Below are 19,913 nucleotides of genomic sequence, written 5' to 3' on the forward strand. Positions count from 1 at the left end.
ATCTCACGGCAACGCCGGATCCTTAACCCACTGAGCGAGGCCAGGGAGCGAACCCGCAACCTCATGGTTCCTAGTCGGATTTGTTTCCGCTGTGCCATGACGGGAACTCCCCGATTATTTTTAATACTGTTATTACAAATAGCAGTGCTTGTTTATTGGGCACTTTCTGTGTGTCGGAAACTTTGTGCAATGCTTCAGCCCTCACAGTAACCCACATAGCAAGTGCTATTATCCATAGTTTAAAGAGGAGGCTCAGGAAGGTTGGGTAACTTATCTAAGATCACACAGCTAGCAGATGCAGATTCAAGCAGAGAACCGGTATATTCATTTTTACAAACCCTACATTTTAATTTATTTTTAAATGAACACCAATGATTTCATGTATTCGTTTATTTATTTAGTCTTTTTAGGACTGCATCCGTGGCATAAGGAAATTCCCAGGCTAGGGGTCAAATCGGAGCTATAGCTCCTGGCCTATGCCATAGCCACAGCCACAGCCACGCCATATCCGAGCCACATCTGCGACCTATGGCAGATGCAGGATCCTTTCCCACTGAGCATGGCCAGGGTTCGAACCCACATCCTCATGGACACTAGTTGGATTCTTAGCCCACCGAGCCACAATGGGAAGTCCAAACCCTACATTTTTAATTTCCTGTCTGCCTCTGTAGCTCAAACACTTCCAAACACAAATGTAATCCTCTTGAATGCCCACATGACTTAGTTCCGAGAAAATAGTTCAAACCCTATTTTTAATGATGTCTATGCAAATAACGCCCATTTCCTGAAATTGTTGCATAAGAAATCATTTTTTGATTATTATAAAAAAACCCACAAGAAATAAGTGTTGGTGAGGGTGTGGAGAAAAGGGAACCCTGGTACACTGTTGGTGGAAATGTAAATTTGGTCAGCCACAATGGAAACTTAATAGGAAAGTTCCTCAAGAAATTAAAAACAGAACTACCATTTGATCCAGTAATCCCACTTCTGGGTATATATCCAAAGGAAATAAATCACTATTTCAAAGAGGTATCTGAACCTCATGTTCACTGTAGCGTTATTTACAAACGCCAAGACGTGGAAGCAACCGAAGTATCTGTCTACAGGTGACTGGAAAAACAAAATATGATTTTATATATATATATATATATATTCCATAAAAAGTAAGGAAATCCTGACATTTGTGGCAACATGGATAAACCTAGAGGGCATTATGCTTGGGGAAAGAGGTCAAACAAAGACAGACAAATATGATATGTTCTCACTTATACGAAGACTCTAAAAAAAAACAAACAAACCCTGAACTCCTAGAAACAGAGAATAAATTGGTGCTTGTCAGGGACAGAGGTGTGGGGGAAACAGGTGAAGTTGGTCAAAAGGTTCAAACGTCTAGTTATAAGATCACAAGTTCTGGGGATGGAACGCACAACCCGGAGACCATAGTTAACGCTACTGTGTGGGGTACTTGAAAGCAGCTCCGTGAGGACGTTTTAAAAGTTCTCCCCAGGAGTTCCCGTCGTGGCGCAGTGGTTAACGAATCCGACTAGGAACCATGAGGTTGCAGGTTCCATCCCTGCCCTTGCTCAGTGGGTTAACGATCCGGCGTTGCCATGAGCTGTGGTGTAGGTTGCAGACGCGGCTCGGATCCCGCGTTGCTGTGGCTCTGGCGTAGGCCGGTGGCTACAGCTCCGATTCCACCCCTAGCCTGGGAACCTCCATATGCCGCGGGAGCGGCCCAAGAAATAGCAAAAAGACCAAAAAAAAAAAAAAAAAGTTCTCCCCACACATGCAACCAAATAAGGTAACTATGTGAGGTGAAGGCTGTGTTAACCAACCTTATCCCCTTACTGCAGCAATCATTGCACAATATGTACACAGATGGAATCTCACACTGCACACCTTAAACTGACACAATGCTGCATGTTAACTATAGCCCACTAAAGCTAGGAAAAACGAAGTTCTTTTCCCCCTCCCTCATGTACTAATTCATTCTTCTTTATAAATTGTAGTTTGTAATAGTTCCATGCAAGGCTAACTTTTGGCTGCTCAGTGTGAACGCTTAAAGTGAATTTGCGGATTTGTCAATAGTTGAAAAGTATGGTTGTGAAAACATGGTGGATTCCAGTCCCGTCTGATTCAACTTCCAAGGGAAATTCTTCCTAAGTGTTTACAACTTACAGAAAGCAAAATTCTGACCTACTTGGGCCTTCATGTGCTCTCAGGAATTCCCCTAGCAGGTAACCAAAATTGAGACCAGAAAGAAATTGCCTTAACATTGAATTCTTAGTCATTTAAAAGGACTGGTATCTGAATGCTTTCAAAGGCTGGTATATAAACATGAGAAATGATGTTTAGGTGAAAATTATTCACCGAAAGAGATAGTGGTTATTGCTCAACCCATGACACTGTAAATGTGTTTTTTGTTGTTGTTGTTGTTGTTGTTTCTTATTTGGAGCAGCTGGTTGAATATGCAGAGTTCCAGCACTAGGTGTCAGCAAAAGATTAAATTAGAAACTCCCACTTTTTTCCTTTTTTTTCTTTGTAAAGTTTTTATAACAATAAAAATAATATGCATTTCTGGATTTTAGAAAAGAAGACATAACACACTTCCCTGTTGCTTCGACATCAGTGAGGAACCTCGCCATGGCTCGAGAGATCGTAAGTCTTGGTCTTTGACCTTCATCTTTGAATGGCTTGGAACTCAATTTTGTGTCACCTGGAAAGCTGAGGGATTCAAGTTTGGAGATGAGGGTTGGAGGGGTGAGTCCACTCCTATGACTCAGTTCCTAAAAGCCTAAATAATGAATTGTTTTACACTGAAAAATCTAATTTTCAAGCTGACCACAGCACTGGTGCCAATCGACTCATTGAATGTTCTTCCCATGTGGACTAGATGAACAAAAGAAACTAAAAAGTTCACGTTGATGAGCCTAGGGAGTTGTGCCATCCCATGTCTGGTGTGCAGAGACATTTGAGAAGCATTGGTGTGACAAGTCTTTCCTAAACTTTGTAATAACCTCCCAAATAATTTGTAGGTCTCTGATCCTTCCTTCGCACTTCCACCAGCATCATGAAACAAGTGTGTTTGAAGTAAGTCTGACTACATCTTTCTGCTGATCTCAGCAATTCCCTCTCAAGATAAAGTGCAAATTCGGATGCATAGGATATAAGGTCTTCTATAGTCTTGTTGCTGCGTACGTTCCAAGTACATCCCCCACCTTCACATCCTTTATGTTCTAGTCCAACTAAACTCATCATGATTTTAGTAAACTTGTACCCAGTTTCAGGGCTTTAAATACCAACTTTTATACTGCAGACTCCCAAATTTCCATATGTAGTCTAGACCTTAGCTCTGGATTCATTATTTCTCTATAGTTCTATTTGTATGTATCCAGACATCTCAGATTTAACATGTCTAACACTGAACCGTGACAGCCACCTCTCTGCAAAAACAAAAAATACCCCCCCCAAAAAAAACCCTTTGCTCCTCAGTGATCTTCAAAATCTTGGTAAATGGCACTAGCTTCTAGCTATCAAGGCCGAACCCATACGGTGGTTTTTCTTATGCCATATCCAATCCGTGTGGAGATACTGAAGGTCTTACCTTCATAATATACCCTAAATTTCACCACTTCTGTTACTGAACCAAACTTGAGTCCACTCACCCACGCAGTCAAGCCAATCTACTGACACCAGGTTGTGGTGAAGGTAAGTGCAAGTGTTTATTGGAGGGCACCAAGCAAGGAGTCTGGGACAGCTAGGGCTCAAAAAGTTTGAACTTCCTCATGGGTTTCAGCAAAACATTTTTTTTTTAATTTTCCCACTGTACAGCAAGGGGATCAAGTTATCCTTACATGTATACATTACAATTACATTCCCCCCCACCCTTTCTTCTGTTGCAACATGAGTATCTAGACAAAGTTCTCAATGCTATTCAGCAGGATCTCCTTGTAAATCTATTCTAAGTCAGCAAAACATTTTTGAAGATGAAGTGAGGGAGGGTGTCCTGGGGTATCGATTAGAATTATGCACAGTTCTCTGATTGGTTGATGATGATGTAATGGGGTGGTGTCATAGGAGTTACATTTATCAGTCCTTAGGCATCAGTAGGTCTGGGTACTCATGGTCATCAAGTAGTTATTTTCTTCTCTTTAGGTAGGTTTATTCCTAGGTATCCTTTTTGATACAATGCTAAATGGAATGGTTTTCCTAAATTCTCTTTCTGATCTTTCATTATTAGTATATCAAAATGCAATTGATTTCTGTGTATTAATTTTGTATCCTGCAACTTTACCAAATTCATTGATGAGCTCTAACAGTTTTCTGGTAGTGTCTTTAGGATATTCTGGGTATAGTATCCTGTCATCTGCAAATAGTGATAGTTTTACTTCTTCCTTTCCAATTTGGATTCCTTTTCTTTCTTTTTCTGCTCTGATTGCCATGGTTAGGACTTCCAGAACTATGTTGAATGACAGTGGTGAAAGTGGACATCCTTGTCTTGTTCCCAATCTTAGCAGAATTGCTTTCAGTTTTTCACCATTGAGAATGATGTGAGCTGTGGGTTTGTCGTATATGTCCTTTATTATGTGGAGGTAGGTTCCCTCTATGCCCACTTTCTGGGCATAGAGAAATGGGTGCTGAATTTTGTCAGAAGCTTTTTCTGCATCTATTGAGATGATCATATGGTTTTTACTTTTCAGTCCATTGATGCGGTGTATCACACTGATTGATTTGCAGTTTAGTATCTGTAAAACACAATTCTGGAAATGTGCATTGGATACTATTATCTTTTGCATGTAGCTAACTAGATGTTCCAGCACCGTTTGCTAAAAATACTAAGACATGATCCTCATGGCCCGTTTGCTGCAAAGGATGTGATGTGTTCTATAATCCAATGGTTCTCAAAGTGTGGTCCCTGAAGCAGAAGTGTTGGTAACACCTGGGAACTTGTTAGACATGCAAAGTCTCATAGAGAACAGACTTGCGGTTGCCAAGGGGAAGGGGGGAGGGAGTGGGATGGACTGGGAGTTTGGGGTTAGTAGATGCAAACTATTACATTTAGAATGGATAAGCAGGAGCTCCAGTGGCACAATCAGTTAGCATGCGGTACTTATATGGAATGGATAAGCAATGAGGTCCTACTGTATAGCACAGGGAATGATATTCAATCTCTTGGGATAGACCATGATGGAAAATAATATAAGAAAAAGTGACTGGGTCACTTTGCTGTACAACAGAAATTGACAGAATATTGTAAATCAACTATAATTTCAAAATTAAAACAATAAAAACTTCTTTAGTTTCAAAAAAAAAAAAAAAAGAAAAAGAAATACAAAGGCTCAGGTTCCATTGCAAAGCTACCAAATGAGAAACTCAGGGGTTAGGCCCAGCAATCTATGTTTTAACAAGTCCCCCAGGGGATTCAGATGTAAAATCAAGTTTGAGAACCACAGCAAGTCAAACCAACTGATGAAGGACATGTACTTAATGAGCTTCCCCTTTCCCGCGTTATAATTGGTCAGGCCACCAAATCCTATTGACCCTTCCTCGTTAATATTTCCTACATTTGTTTACCACCACCATGTCCCATGCTCAGCCTCACTCTCAGTCCAGTTCCCATCACTTCGCACTACAAGAGCCTCCTAATTCCCCGCTCCACCTCTTATATTGTCCCTTCCAGGTCAACCCAGGATTTCTAGAATATTGTCCACGTCAGTCGGTGTTCTCCTTAAAAATAAGTGATACTGCCTTATTGACTCCAATACGAAGCACACATTCTTCACTTGGGCATTCAAGGATCTCCTTAATTTGGTTCTCAACTGACTTTAAATTTTTTTTCACTTACGAATCCTCAAGAGAAACCCCTATATATCTCAATGATTCCTTACAGATACCGTGGGAATTTTTGCCTCTCTGCCTTTCCCTTTTCCAACTCCTCCCACCCCATACTCACCACCTCTCCCATTTAACTCCTACTTCTCCCCCAGATTTTAGCTTTTATGTCTTCCCTCTTAGATGCCATCCTTGGGTGTTTTAGAAAAGGTAAGACCCCCCTCCTCTATGCTCCCATGAACGCTATACTTACACACTGTGTTTTAATTCTCTGTCTCTGCCACAAATGTGTAAATTTCATGATGGCAGGAATCTTGTTCATTATTAACAAATATTTTCTGAACAGTACTGTGTGCCAGGCCCTGTATCCCTCACACCTAGGAGGTATTCAACAATTTTTTTAATTAAAGTATAGTTGGTTTACAATGTTGTGCCAATTTCTGCTGTACAGCAAAGTGAGACAGTCATTTATATATATATATATATATATATATATGTGTATATATATATATATATATTTGAATATATGTATATTCTTTTTTTATATTATCTTCCATAATGGTCTATTCCAAGAGACTGGATATAGGTCCCTGTGCTATACAACAGGACCTCATTGCTTATCCATTCTAAATGTAATAGTTTGCATCTACTAGCCCCAAACTCCCAGTCCATCCCACTCCCTACCCCTTGGTAACCACAAGTTTTTTCTCTATGTCTGTGAGTCTGTTTCTGTTTTTTAGATAGGATTATTTGTGCCATATTTTAGATTCCACATATAAGTGATATCATATGGTATTTGTCTTTCTCTTTCTGACTTACTTCCCTTAGTATGAGAATCTCTAGTTGCATCCATGTTGAAGCGAAAGGCATTATTTTGTTCTTTTTTATGGCTGAGTAGTATTCCATTGTATATATGTACCACATCTATGCATCTGTTAGGTTGTTTCCATATCTTGGGTATTGTGAACAGTACTGCTATGACAATAGGGGTCCATGTATCTTTTTGGATTGTGGTTTTCTTCAAACTCATCAACTACAGTGTGCTAGATACCTTATAGGAAGTAAAGCCCTTTATTTTCTTCCTTTCTTTTATGTGAATTTGCAAACTAAAATTAAATATGTGCAAATAAAGAGGTCTTAGCTTGAAAAAGTAGTTTTGGGGGCACATATATGTGTCTCAGGAAAGATGAGCATTTCTTTTTTTTTTTGTCTTTTTTTTTTTTGCCATTTCTAGGGCCACTCCCATGGCATATGGAGGTTCCCAGGCTAGGGGTCCAATTGGAGCTGTAGCCACCGGCCTACACCACAGCCACAGCAACTCGGGATCCAAGCCTCTTCTGCGACCTACACCACAGCTCACAGTAACGCCGGATCCCCAACCCACTGAGCAAGGCCAGGGATTGAACCCGCCACCTCATGGTTCCTAGTCGGATTCGTCAACCACTGAGCCGCTTTGGGAACTCCAAGATGAGCATTTCATATTAAGATTAGGAAAGGGTCTTTTGGATGCGAATTGGGTTCCACCATTCATAATATTTTTTTCCTGCTTCTTACCCTACTCTCCTCTATAAGCCTCATTGATTAATGACATTGATTGGGAATGTATCCAACTTGTGAAAATATAGCAGAGAATAAAAACGAGGATTACAAAAAGTTTTCAGACAGCCTGGAAAGTTCCACTTCCTCTCAGTGTTCAGGAAACACTGGACTATGAACAGGATGCCAGACTTATCTAAGGTTAAGGCCAAAGTTTCCCAACTAGGGGCTGTGGATCCCTTAAGGGCTAAATAAACACCGAACATTGTCTGTACACAATAAATAGATCTGGTATATCTATAGCAAACTATGGACTATAATAGGGACGAACATGAACTTCATCTAAAGTACTACCACCCAGAGGTAGCCACAGTTAACTCTTTTTAAACAAAGTTTTATTTTTGAAGATACTTTGATTTACAGAAAAATTGTGAAGACAGCGCGGAGAGTTCCCATACAACTCCGCACTGTTTCCCCTATTATTAACATCTTACATCCGTATGCTACATTTGTTATAATTAGTGAATCAATATTGATGTATCACTTTTCTATGGCTGTATCCATGGCATATGGAAGTTCCAGGGCCAGAGACTGAATCCGAGCCACAGCTGTGACCTACACTGCAGCTGCAGCAAAGCCAGATCCTTTAACCCACTGGGCCGGGCCAGGGATCAAACCCAGACCTCTGCAGCAACCTGAGCTACTGCAGTCAGGTGCCCCAGCAGGAATTTCTGAACTCATTATTATTAATGGCAATCCATACTTTTGTCAAGTTGCCTTAGTTTTTAACTATAGTCCCTTTTCTGTTCCAAAATCTCATCTATTGCATTTAGTTACCACATTATAAATGAGTTGACATATTTCCTTAGGCTCCTCTTAGTTGTGACAGTTCCTCAGACTTCCTTTACTTTTGATGACATCAACAGTTTTGAGGAGTACTGGTCAGGCATTTGTCGCATGCCTCCAAATGGGGTTTGCCTGATTTTCTCATGATTAGAGTGAGGTTATCTGAACTGGGGAAGAAGACCTCAGAGGTAGAGGGGGCATTCTTATCAACCCCTATCAAGGGTACTATATTTATATATCTATTTTTTTATTTTCTATTTTTTATTTCTTGTCTTTTGAGGGCCACATCTGTGGCATATGGAAGTTCCCAGGACAGGGGTCAAATCCAAGCTGCAGCTGCTGGCCTGTGCTGCAGCCACAGCAATACCTGATCTGAGCCGCATTTGTGACCTACACCACAGCTTATGGCAACACCGGATACTTAACTCACTGAACAGGGCCAGGGATTGAACCTGTGTCCTCATGGATACTAGTTGGGTTCGTTACCACTGAGCCGCAATGGGAACTCCCGCATACATCTTAATGATAGATATCTTATTACATTGTACGTACGGTTTTGTACCCTGCTGTTTTCATTTAAACACTGATCATGAAATCCCTCCATGTCATTAATAACAGCATGTGAATATCTAAAAGTTCATTTTTCAATTTTAATGACTTCAGAGGTACATTTTGTCTCCATGTGTTTCTTCAAAAGATGGATTCCCCAGATCCAATTCCTATCATGTGCAAGGCAGGGCAATTTGTTCACATTATGAAAGGGATTCGAGCTGAAGCATTTGGCTCCTATATGCTGGCCTTGCGGACTGAGGGCTCTTGATTGAGTTGGACTTTGTGGGTTATTTTCATGTGCTCGTTGAAGTTTCCTTGGGGTCAGTGAGATGTGAGTAGATGAACGAAAAAATGGAGAGGGTGGGTTGGGTAGAGAATTAAGAAAAGCAAGAGACTTTTAGACTTTGACCTGAAGGGGGAGAATCTAGTTCAGTCACTACCTGGGACAGTCTCAGAATTGACAGTCTCCAAAGGCTCCGCTTTTACTAAACCACAGCATATTTCCATGAATTCAAAGACAGGAGATATGGACTAATTGTGGTAGTAGATGGTTGTGTTATTTGGAAGGGATATTTTTATAAAGGTTTGAAAAGTGATCCCAAACAGCTAGCTAATTTGTGCCTTGGTGTCCTATTTTATTAACTATTAAAATTTGGTACTTCTGGTTGGACTTTTGCCTCATATAATCACATCACATAATCACATTGTTTCAGCCAACACTGAGGTTGAACACAAGCTCAGATTTTGGGTGTTACTGGCAATTGGACAATAGTTACTTTCTACTCCATCTGGGCTGAAGGTGAACTCACTGCATGATTGGTTTATTTCTAGATCTGCTTATATGGATCCAAACAGATATGGCATTCATATCTGCTAATGTGATTATTTGAAGTAAAATTAGCTATGCATTGTTATGAATAATAGGTTTTTTTGTGAAGTATTTGAGACCGATGGAATTATAAATGCGACTCTGCAGATTTTGGCCTATACGTCAAGAAAAGTGCATATGTAATATCACTTTAGGCAATGAATTTGGCAGAGGCTTGAACTGGGACCGTTGTACCAAAGCGTAATGTATTTGCAGTTGTAAAGCAGAGGTGCCAACCCATGTTGGATGTACAAAGTTCATGCAAATAATAAGCAACCAGGAGATCTTATTGACTATTTAAATGTGGTGTGCCGGCTGCAGCAGTGGACTGAGAAGTATGAAAGCCTGGGTTAGAAAGTCTGCTCCTAAACCAGTGCACCAACTTCCTGCATAACCCAGACTCATCACTTCTTCTGAGTGTCAATCTCCTAAGGCTCTTTCTAGCTCTTGTCATCTGTGAACCTGTGATTCTACTCCATGTGAGGCACTATGCTAGTGCTTTGTGGGAGCCAAAACTGCACTGTTCTTTAAAATCAAAAATAAGGAGTTCCCGTCATGGCTCGGCGGAAACGAATCTGACTAATATCCATGAGGACGCGGGTTTGATCCCTGGCCTTGCCCAGTGTGTTAAGGATCCGGTGTTGCCATGAGCTGTGGCGTAGGTCGCAGATGCGGCTTGGATCTGGTGTGTCTGTGGCTGTGGCTGTGGTGGAGGCCAGCGACCCCTAGCCTGGGGACCTCCATATGCTGTGGGTGCGGCCCTAAAAAGACAAAAAAAAATTCAAAAATAAGGAGTTGAATGGTTCCATGAATATTTAGCAAAATATTTGCTGCTGGGACTCAAGAAGACTTCAGGTACTGCCATCGAGAGAGAGCACATAAGCCACACTGACACACAATTCCAACAACAAATCAAGTCTGTGACATTTGTCTTAGCTTCAATTTCATCTATTCTGCTCCAGATATCTACCCATACCCTGCTAATATGAAGTGATAACATCGATTTCAAAGCAAATATACCAGAACTAAAGCATGTATGCGGTCTCTTTGAAATAATATCCTTGAAAAATTATTCAGATACTTGATAATTCCCTTCATAGCCTGTGGCATATGTTCAAATTTACTCGGCTGGAATAGTTCTTGGTCATTGGAGAATAGACAAGGTGTTTGGGAATAGCCATGTGTCACTTAGAGTGAAGTCAAATGAATAAGACGAGTGATAGCGCTCGGCCATAAATTTTGAGTTGAAAATGAAGTGTGACAATTAACAAATGAGATTGGTTTTCTTGAGGGCCTTGTAATTGGCTCCGAAGGCAATTCTTATTCCTAGAGATGTTTCGAACAGCACAAGAATGAGCAAATGTTCTCCCAAGGGAAACTGTTTGAAAGGCAGCAGTACTTAGCTGGTGTATTTGTGATTTCAGGGTTTGTTTAGTTACAAATACTGGCTATAATATTAACAGTTATATATTGTGCCCGACTGATCCTTGCTGTTACAGTTTGGGGACAAGTAACATCTTTCATCTGAAGGCAAACATCTTATAGCAACTCTTACCCAGTGTCCCCTCCTCTCAGCCATCCATGATGTGTTAGAAGCTGAGCTAGATAATTCCTGCAGCAACCTTTGATGAAGTATGTATCATTTCCTCCATTTTAATTTTATCATTATTTTTTATTTTCTGGCTGTACCTGAGGCATGTGGAAGTTTCCTGGCCAGGGACTGAATCCGAGTCACAGCTGTAGCAATGCCGGATCCTTTAACCCACTGTGCCGGGCTGGGGATTGAACCCAAACCTCTGCAGTGACCCAAGGTGCTGCAGTCACATTCTTAACCCACTGTGCCACAGTGGGAACTCCACGCCCATCTTATAGATGAAAAAGGTGAAGTTCCAAAAAGTAGGTGGCAAATCAATAGAAATCAGATCTTCCTTCCAGTTTGCCAAGGATCATAAAAGAACCCTCCTCCATAGTTTATTTCAGGAATCCTTGCATAGTTAGCAATGTTTGTAGCATGAGTACAATTCACAATTCACTTTCTCTTTTTCTTTATTTTATTTTATTTTATTTTATTTTATTTTATTTTATTTTTGCTTTTCAGAGCCACACCCATGGCATATGGAAGTTCCCAGGGTTGAATTGGAGCTGCAGCTGCCAGCCTACACCACAGCCACAGCAATGCAGGATCCAAGCCGTGTTTGCAACCTACAGCACAGCTCACAGCAACACTGGATCCTTAACCCACTGAGCGAGGCCAGGGATCAAACCAGCAACTTCATGGTTCCTAGTTAGATTCATTTCCTCTGCGCCACGACGGGAACCCCTAAATTTTTTTTTTTTTTTTTTTTTTTTTTTTGCAGCCAAGAAAATAGTAACTATCCAACCCCAGGTAATTTACTAATTACATAGGTAATCATTATGAACTGTTTTCTTATCTTTTGCCTGGGGATAAAAATGTTTATTTTACCTCCCCTCTCAGGATATACAGATCGTCTGAATGCAGTACTGTATTTGAATGGATGTTGAAGAAGTATAAAGCATGCTATAAAATACACAGCGTTGTTTTTTCACATTGGTCATGTGATTGACTAACCACTAAACCAATGTAGATTTTGATGTAAGTTCATCTAGTTTCTGGGCTGGCTCCAGAGAAAGATTACTTTCTTTGTCTTAGTTGCAGCAAACAGAAGGGAGTCATTCATGACTAAAGACCAAGCTCTGACCGATCTCCTTTCTTTTTTCTTTTCTTTTCTTTTCTTTTTTTTTCTTTTTTCTTTTTCTTTCTTTTCTTTTTTTCTTTGGTATCTTGTCTTTTTAGAGCCACATCCACAGCCTATGGAAGTTCCCAAGCTAGGGGTCCAATCAGAGCTGTAGCTGCCGGCCTACACCACAACCACAGCAATGTGGGATCCAAGCTGCATCTGTGACCTACGAGGCCAGAGATCGAACCTGTGTCCTCATGGATACTAGTCAGTTAACCACTGAGCCACGACGGAACTCCACAGATCTCCTTTGGACAATGAACCATGGCAGCTATTTGTACTCAGTGTCAAAAACATTTGATTATATTGTGCAATATATACAAATATTGAGTCATTATATTGTACACCTGAAACTAATATAATGTTATATGTCAATTATACCTCAATTTTTTAAAAAGTTAGAAAAATGCAAAGTACAGTTTTGACTTTAGCTTTTTTAAAATCTAGATTGTTGCTGCTCTGCCAAAAAAAAATACAGAATGCTATATGAGACTTGCTTTATGTTATATTACAGGCTAATAAAAGTTGAAATTAGTAACACACACATGAACCCCCAAATCCCATTCACTTTGATGTTTTACATCAGTGAACCAAAGGAAGACAATTATCTGAAAAGACATCCCTTGCAAAGGGAAGCTGGTTGGTCTAAGCAGGGAGTACAAGGGAAAGGAGCAAAATATATCACTGCAGGCACCCTCCCAGGGCTTTTAGCCCTGATTCTTGCTCACTCTTCAAAGGCAGGCAAGGCTCCAGTACATTACTTTGGTTTTTTTTAATGATTTTTATTTTTTTCCATTATAGCTGGTTTACAGTGTTCTGTCCATTTTCTACTGTACAGCAAAGTGACCCAGTCACATATACATATATGTCCTTTTCACCACATTATCATGCTCCATCGTAAGTAACTAGATATAGTTCCCAGTGCCATACAGCAGGATCTCATTGCTTATCCATTTCAAAGGCAATAGTTTGAATCTATTAACCCTGGATTCCCAGTCCATCCCACTCCCTCTTGGCAACCGTAAGTCTGTTCTCCAAGTCCATGAGTTTCTTTTCTGTGGAAAGGTTCATGTGTGCCACGTTTTAGATTCCAGATATGTGATATCATATGGTATTTGTCTTTCTCTTTCTGACTTACTTCACTCAGTATGAGAGTCTCTAGTTCCATCCATGTTGCTGCAAAGGTCATTATTTTGTTCCTTTTAATGCCTGAGTAGTATTCCATTGTGTATATGTACCACATCTTCTTAGTCCATTCATCTGTTGGTGGACGTTTAGGTTGTTTCCATGTCTTGGCTATTGTGAATAGTGCTGCCATGAACATAGGGGGGCATGTGTCTATCTGAATGAGAGTTTTGTCCAGATATATGCCCAAGCATGGGATTTCTGGGTCATATGGTAGTTCTATGTATAGTTTTCTTTTTTTTTTCCCTTTCTTTTCGTTCTATGTATAGTTTTCTAAGGTACTTTCACACCGTTCTCCATAATGGTTGTACCAGCTTACATTCCCAACAACAGCGCAGGAGGGTTCCCTTTTCTCTACACCCTCTCCAGCATTTGTTCTTTGTGGACTTATTAATGATGGCCATTCTGACTGGTGTGAGGTGGTACCTCATAGTAGTTTTGATTTGCATTTTTCTAATAATTAGTGATGTTGAGCATTTTTTCATGTGTTTTTGGCCATCTGTATATCTTTGGAGAAATGTCTATTCAGGTCTTTTGCCCATTTTTTCAATTGAGTTGTCTCTAGTGCATTCTGATCGTCAGTTTCTTCAGTTAAAACAAGAGGAGGGACAGAGAATAATGCTTGGCTTATCCCATTGGGTACTGTAAAGAGCTTTGTCAACTGTGAAGAGCTATGCACAAGTAAGGAATTAACTCACCAAATGTTTATTGAGTGCCTATTGTATACAGTGCACACAAGTGAAATGTTCATTTGTCCTTAAGAAACTGGGAGTCTACTAAAGAAAGAATAAAATGTATAAAAATAAGAAATATGAGGTAGACAATTGCTGTTCCTTAGTGCCAAAATAGAGGTAAACGTTATTCTTATGTTCCTACAAATAAATCAACTACCTGGTTATTGGGATTGATCAATAAGATGACTAAAATGATGAAATGATCATTTTAAGGCACACTGCTTTAGCATCACATTTGCCTTTATTCCTTGTACTTAGGGCATTTTTCTTTATATATATATATATATATATATATAAAATGATTTTTATTTTTTTCCATTATAGCTGGTTTACAGTGTTTTGTCAATTTTCTACTGTACAGTAGGGTGACCTAGTTACACATACATGTATACATTCTTTTTTCTTACATTATTATGCTCCATCATAAGTGACCAGACATAGTTCCCAGGGCTACACAGCAGGATCTCATTGCTAATCTATTCCAAAGGCAATAGTCTGCATCTATTAACCCCAAGCACCGTATCCATCCCACTCCCTCCCCCTCCCCCTTGGCAACCACAAGTCTATTCTCCAAGTCCAAGATTTTCTTTTCTGTGGAAAGGTTCATTTGTGCCACATTTTAGATTCCAGATATGTGATATCATATGGTATTTGTCTTTTTCTTTCTGACTTATTTCACTCAGTATGAGAGTCTCTAGTTCCATCCATGTTGCTGCAAATGGCATTATTTCATTCTTTTTTATGGCTGAGTAGTATTCCATTGTGTATATATACCACATCTTCCTAATCCAATCGTCTGTTGATGGACATTTAGGTTGTTTCCATGTCTTGGCTATTGCGAATAGTGCTGCAGTGAACATGCAGGTGCATGTATCTTTTTCAAGGAAAGTTTTGTCTGGATTTATGCCCAAGAGTAGGATTGCTGGGTCATATGGTAGTTCTATGTAGTTAAGGCATTTTTCATTTGACAAACATTTACTGCACAACTGCTTTGTGCTAGCTCCTGTATTAAAGGCTATAGATATACTGGGGGCTAAAAAATGCATGTTCCTGCTTTCAATGAACTTACATTTTAGAGAGGAGAAACAAACATGCAAGGATATGATACAAAGTTTCAGATGTAAGGATGGGCACTTGGACAGGTTCCAATGGGGGAAGCACAAAGGATGCAGTGATTAGCTCTTGGGGGTGGGGCGGGATGTGAGGGGGACAGATCTGGGAAACTTCAGAGAGGATGTACCCCTTGAGTCTTAAAGGAGAAGGAGGCAAGGAAGCAAGGACATCTCTGGCAAAGGGCACGGCGTGAACACAGAGGCAGATGAACCAACAGACTAGAATGAGGGCAAGTGTAAATGGTTCTGAGTGGTACTACTGAAATGGGCTGTGGGAAAGGAAATGGCACAGAAAAAAATAGATAACTTTTTTTGGTCATAACTGTCCAGATTCAGGCCTGTAACCACTCTTGAATCTATAGTCCCTTTGTTTCATAAAATAGCTTCAGATCCTACCCACACAAAGTTGGAAGCATCTGCATTTGCAAAAAAGTTTTGCTTCTGAATTTTTGTACTAGTATTTTCTATGTAAACATGGTGCTGAATGGCACAACTGGATTTGGGGTGGTGCGTTACTATCTATCTCATAGTCAGCTTAGTTGGTTAATGTCTTTCTCTGTGAATTCCTTTTCTTGTGTGGGGTGGAGGGGGACGGGGGGGGCGGAAATACAGTCATAAAAACTGCAATTAGCCCTTCAGGTTTCTAGAACTCTGAAGTAATTCTTGTAATACTAATTCTAATCCCTATATGTTAGTATTATGTTAGCTGGAGTCTGTGCCTTCCATGCTTCCATTCCTTTCCTCCCACTCTGTGGCTGAATTTGCAACGTTGTTTACCAGTCTGGTGAGAACAGGTCCTTCAGCTGGGGAATGGATCGATGGGCTATTATGTTAGAGCTCACAGGAATGAGTGTTTGGTGCTCCTAGGAAGCTGACATTTTGTGATCTATTTCCCTCTCAAAATGGGAGCGTCTTTATCTGCTGTTGACTCCAGGCTATCACGCAGGAGCATCATTTATGCCTCTTCAATAGGAGCTAGTCTAGCACAATAGCCATTTGCCATGGGGGATTCTATTACCTCCCCTTACCAGAAGGATAGATTCTGTCTGTATTTACACTGAGGATGGAGGAAATTTAATTAAATTCTTTCAAGTGCTAGATTTACTTGCACTATCAATTTACTGCCTAACCCACCATTCTCATTTTGGAGAAAGAGAATAGGACCATATGTCTCAAACTTATCAATTGTCAGCACTTCCAGTAATAGTTTTCTGCTTAGAATCAAAGAAAGATTTGAGTTTTTGAGTCCCCCCAAAGCCCTCTAGTTAGAAACGTATGGACTTTGTGATTTGGAACTGAATTTACTATACACTTTTGTTTATTGGAATGAGTTTTGAAAGAAATCTAGTATCTTACTTGCAAAATATTTTAACGCAAAGTTTGGCAACTTCTCCAAAGGGTAGTTCTCCCATCATTGCCTGGTGAAAACTATGCAAGAATTACATTAAACACCACCACCACCAATTAATCATCTATATATTTGGCCAAGGGACAAAACCCTGGCCTGTGGGGAAAGCCAGAAAAGGCAAGGATAAGTACACAGTTCATTACCATGGAAATATATCAGTATAAAGAGAAACGTGGTAAAAATTTCTGATGGCAGAGAGAATGATTTCACAATCCTGTCCCCAAAATGATATTACGGAAAAGTTTCTCCCATTGAGCTTAGATGACTATTTAATTTATAGATGGAACAGAAATATACATGCATTTTCACATTTCTCTAATTTGCAGACAAAATGTCTGATATAAAGCTCAAAAAAAAAAAACCCATCCAAAATTTAATGGGGCATGTGACCTGTCCTCAAGTAGCTTATAGTGCAGTTGAAAAGATAAGACTTGCACATATGGCATCAATAAAGTCAAAGAAATTCTGTTATGAGGAGTGAAATGCATATAATTAATGTCAAGCTGCACAGAATGGACACACATTAGGAGCTATGGGAAATTAGGAAGAGGAACAAAGGATTAATGGCAGCTCAAGTCTTAAAGATTCATGAAGAATGTGTGGTATGTGTTATGTATCTCAAAGGTGGGGCACAGTTTCAATGAGACATTCTGGTTGAAAAAGAGGGAAAAAAGAGCAAAAGCATGAGAGAGGAAATACAATGGGCAGAAGGCAAAGAAGAGGCCAGGCTGACTAGGATAGAGTTTGTGAGAATGTGGGCACGGCAGGGTAGATTCAGACTTGGCAATGCAGGCTTAAGCATTTGGTTTAGGTTCCACAGGCAGGGAAGAGCCATCAGGATCCACTGAACAGTGTAGTGACACGATGAAAGTAGTGTTGTGGGAAAATTAGACCAAGATTTATGGGATTGCATATGGCCATCCAGATGGCAAGTGCACCAGTTGCAAAGATACTTACTTGCCAGTACAGCGAGCAGTGAGATGACTGTGAAAGGCTGGCGTGAAATCAGGCCATGATGGCGGCTGGGATCAACCAGAATGAGTTCAGATGGGGAGAACAGATAGTTTCCACTGGCAATATGGAAGAGTTGTGATGAAACATCGTGATCGTTCGAATGGAGCACACCCAAAAGAAACCGAGGAAAGCAAAGACACTGAGGAGAATAAGAGAGTTGGAATAGTGAGGTCTCATTATTATCTGCCCCCTGCCTCTCTCTCCAAACTAATTTTGATGCATGTGCCAGTTGTCCTGAACTGCCTGTGGTTTCCTGAGATCCGTGTTTTCTTACCTCTCCAGGCCTTTGCACGGAAGGCTCTTTCTACCATTTTTTCCTGAATGCATTTTTTTGTAGGCAGAATGGGACCCAAAGACAAAGACCCTAAGCCCTGGAACCTGTGAATATGCTACATGACATAGTAAAAGGAACTATGCCAATGTAGTTAAGGTTATGGAGCCCATGATAGGGAAGATAATCCTGGGTTATCCAGGTGGGCCCTGTCTAAGCACAGGAGCCCTTGAAAGCAGAGAACCTTCTCCTGCTGGAATCAGAGAGATGTGACAGAAGGAGAAGTCAGAGTGATCTGAAGTGTGAGAAGGACTCAATTTGCTGTTGCTGGAGGGAAGCCACAGGAAAACCGAAGGTGGCTTCTAGGAGCAAAGACTGGCCTCCAGCTAACAGCCAGCTAGGAATGGGGACTTCAGTCCTATAACTTCAAGGAAAGGAATCTGGCAATCGACCTGAGTGAGCTTGGAGTCACCCTGAATGAGCTTGGATGTGAATTCAATTCCAGAGCCCCAGAAAGGAAGGTAGCTGCTGACACCTTGGTATCGACCTTATAAGACGCAAAGCAGAGAAACTGGCCAGGCTACACTGTACCCAGACTCCTCTTTTTTTTTTTTTTTTTTTTATGGAGATTCTCAGGCTAGGGGTTGAATCAGAGCTGTAGCTGCGGGCCTGTGCCACAGCCACAGCATGCAGGATCTGAGCCGTGTCTGTGACCTACACCATAGTTCGTGGCAATGCCAGATCCTTAACCCACTGAGTGAGGCCAGGGATCGAACCTGCGTCCTCATGGATACTAGCCAGATTTGTTAACTGCTGAGCCACGAAGGGAACTCCCTATACCCAGACTTCTAACCTGCAAAACTGGGAGACAATGAATGGATGTTGTTTTAAGGCAGTGATTTTTTTTTTTTAGTAATTTGTTACAGTAGCCATAGAAAACTAATATAGCACCCTTAACACTCAGCTCAAACATCAGACTTTTGGGAAGGCTTCCCTAAGCCCCTCTCTGGGTTCCCGTAGCACTCTCTATGTTTCTTTATCATGGCACAGATGACATCATATGCATGTCATGTGGGTGCACAGCTGCTTCCTTGCCTAGTGAGTACCAAGAAGGAAGGGACCATGGCTATTCATTTTGTATTTGTATCTGTAGCACTTAGCACAGTGCCCGATGCTTGGTGGCAGTTCCTCACCAAGTATTGAGGTGGAAAGAGAAGGAAGATGGGAAGAAGAAAATGTGGCTGAGAGAGAGAAAGGGTTAAAAAAAATGGAGTAGGAGTTCCCGTCATGGCTCAGTGGCTAACGAATCGGACTAGGAACCATGAGATTGCAGGTTCGATCCCTTGCCTCGCTCAGTGGGTTAAGGATCCGGCGTTGCCTTGAGCTGCAGTGTAGGCTGCAGACGCGGCTCGGATCTGACGTGGCTCAGCTCCGATTTGAGCCCTAGACTGGGAACCTCCATATGCTACGGGTGCGGCCCTAGAAAAAGGCAAATAGACCAAAAAAAAAAAAAAAAAAAAAAAAACGGAGTAGAAGCCAATAATTATAAAGTCAGTGGAGCTTAGGAACCATTTGGCAGTGATAAAATGCAAACAGGAGACCTAAGAGTTAGAAGGGATCCAATTAAAAAATGAGCAGAAAACTTGAATGGAAGACATTCAGATGGCCAACAGGCACATGAAAATATGTGCCACTTCACTAATTATTAGAGAAATGCAAATCCAAATCGCAATGAGGTATCACATCACACTGATCAGAATGGCCATAATTAAAATGTCTATAAATAACAAATACTG

At 40.7% G+C, this 19,913-nt stretch overlaps 1 long non-coding RNA gene across 1 annotated transcript in view; it reads left to right on the forward strand.

The window, feature by feature from the left end:
* The window catches only part of LOC106507043 (uncharacterized), a 150,753-nt gene that overhangs the window by 5,661 nt on the left and 125,179 nt on the right, over positions 1-19,913 (forward strand). The window contains exon 2 of the long non-coding RNA XR_001302731.3: positions 2,589-2,658. This is a non-coding gene — a long non-coding RNA (uncharacterized LOC106507043). The remainder of the gene's footprint in view (positions 1-2,588; positions 2,659-19,913) is intronic.

Source organism: Sus scrofa, chromosome X, assembly GCF_054392235.1.
Source record: "Sus scrofa isolate SSC_HxYL_T2T_F1_AM1 chromosome X, Sscrofa_HxYL_maternal_Yorkshire_Landrace_v2.0, whole genome shotgun sequence".
Lineage (NCBI taxonomy): Eukaryota > Metazoa > Chordata > Mammalia > Artiodactyla > Suidae > Sus > Sus scrofa.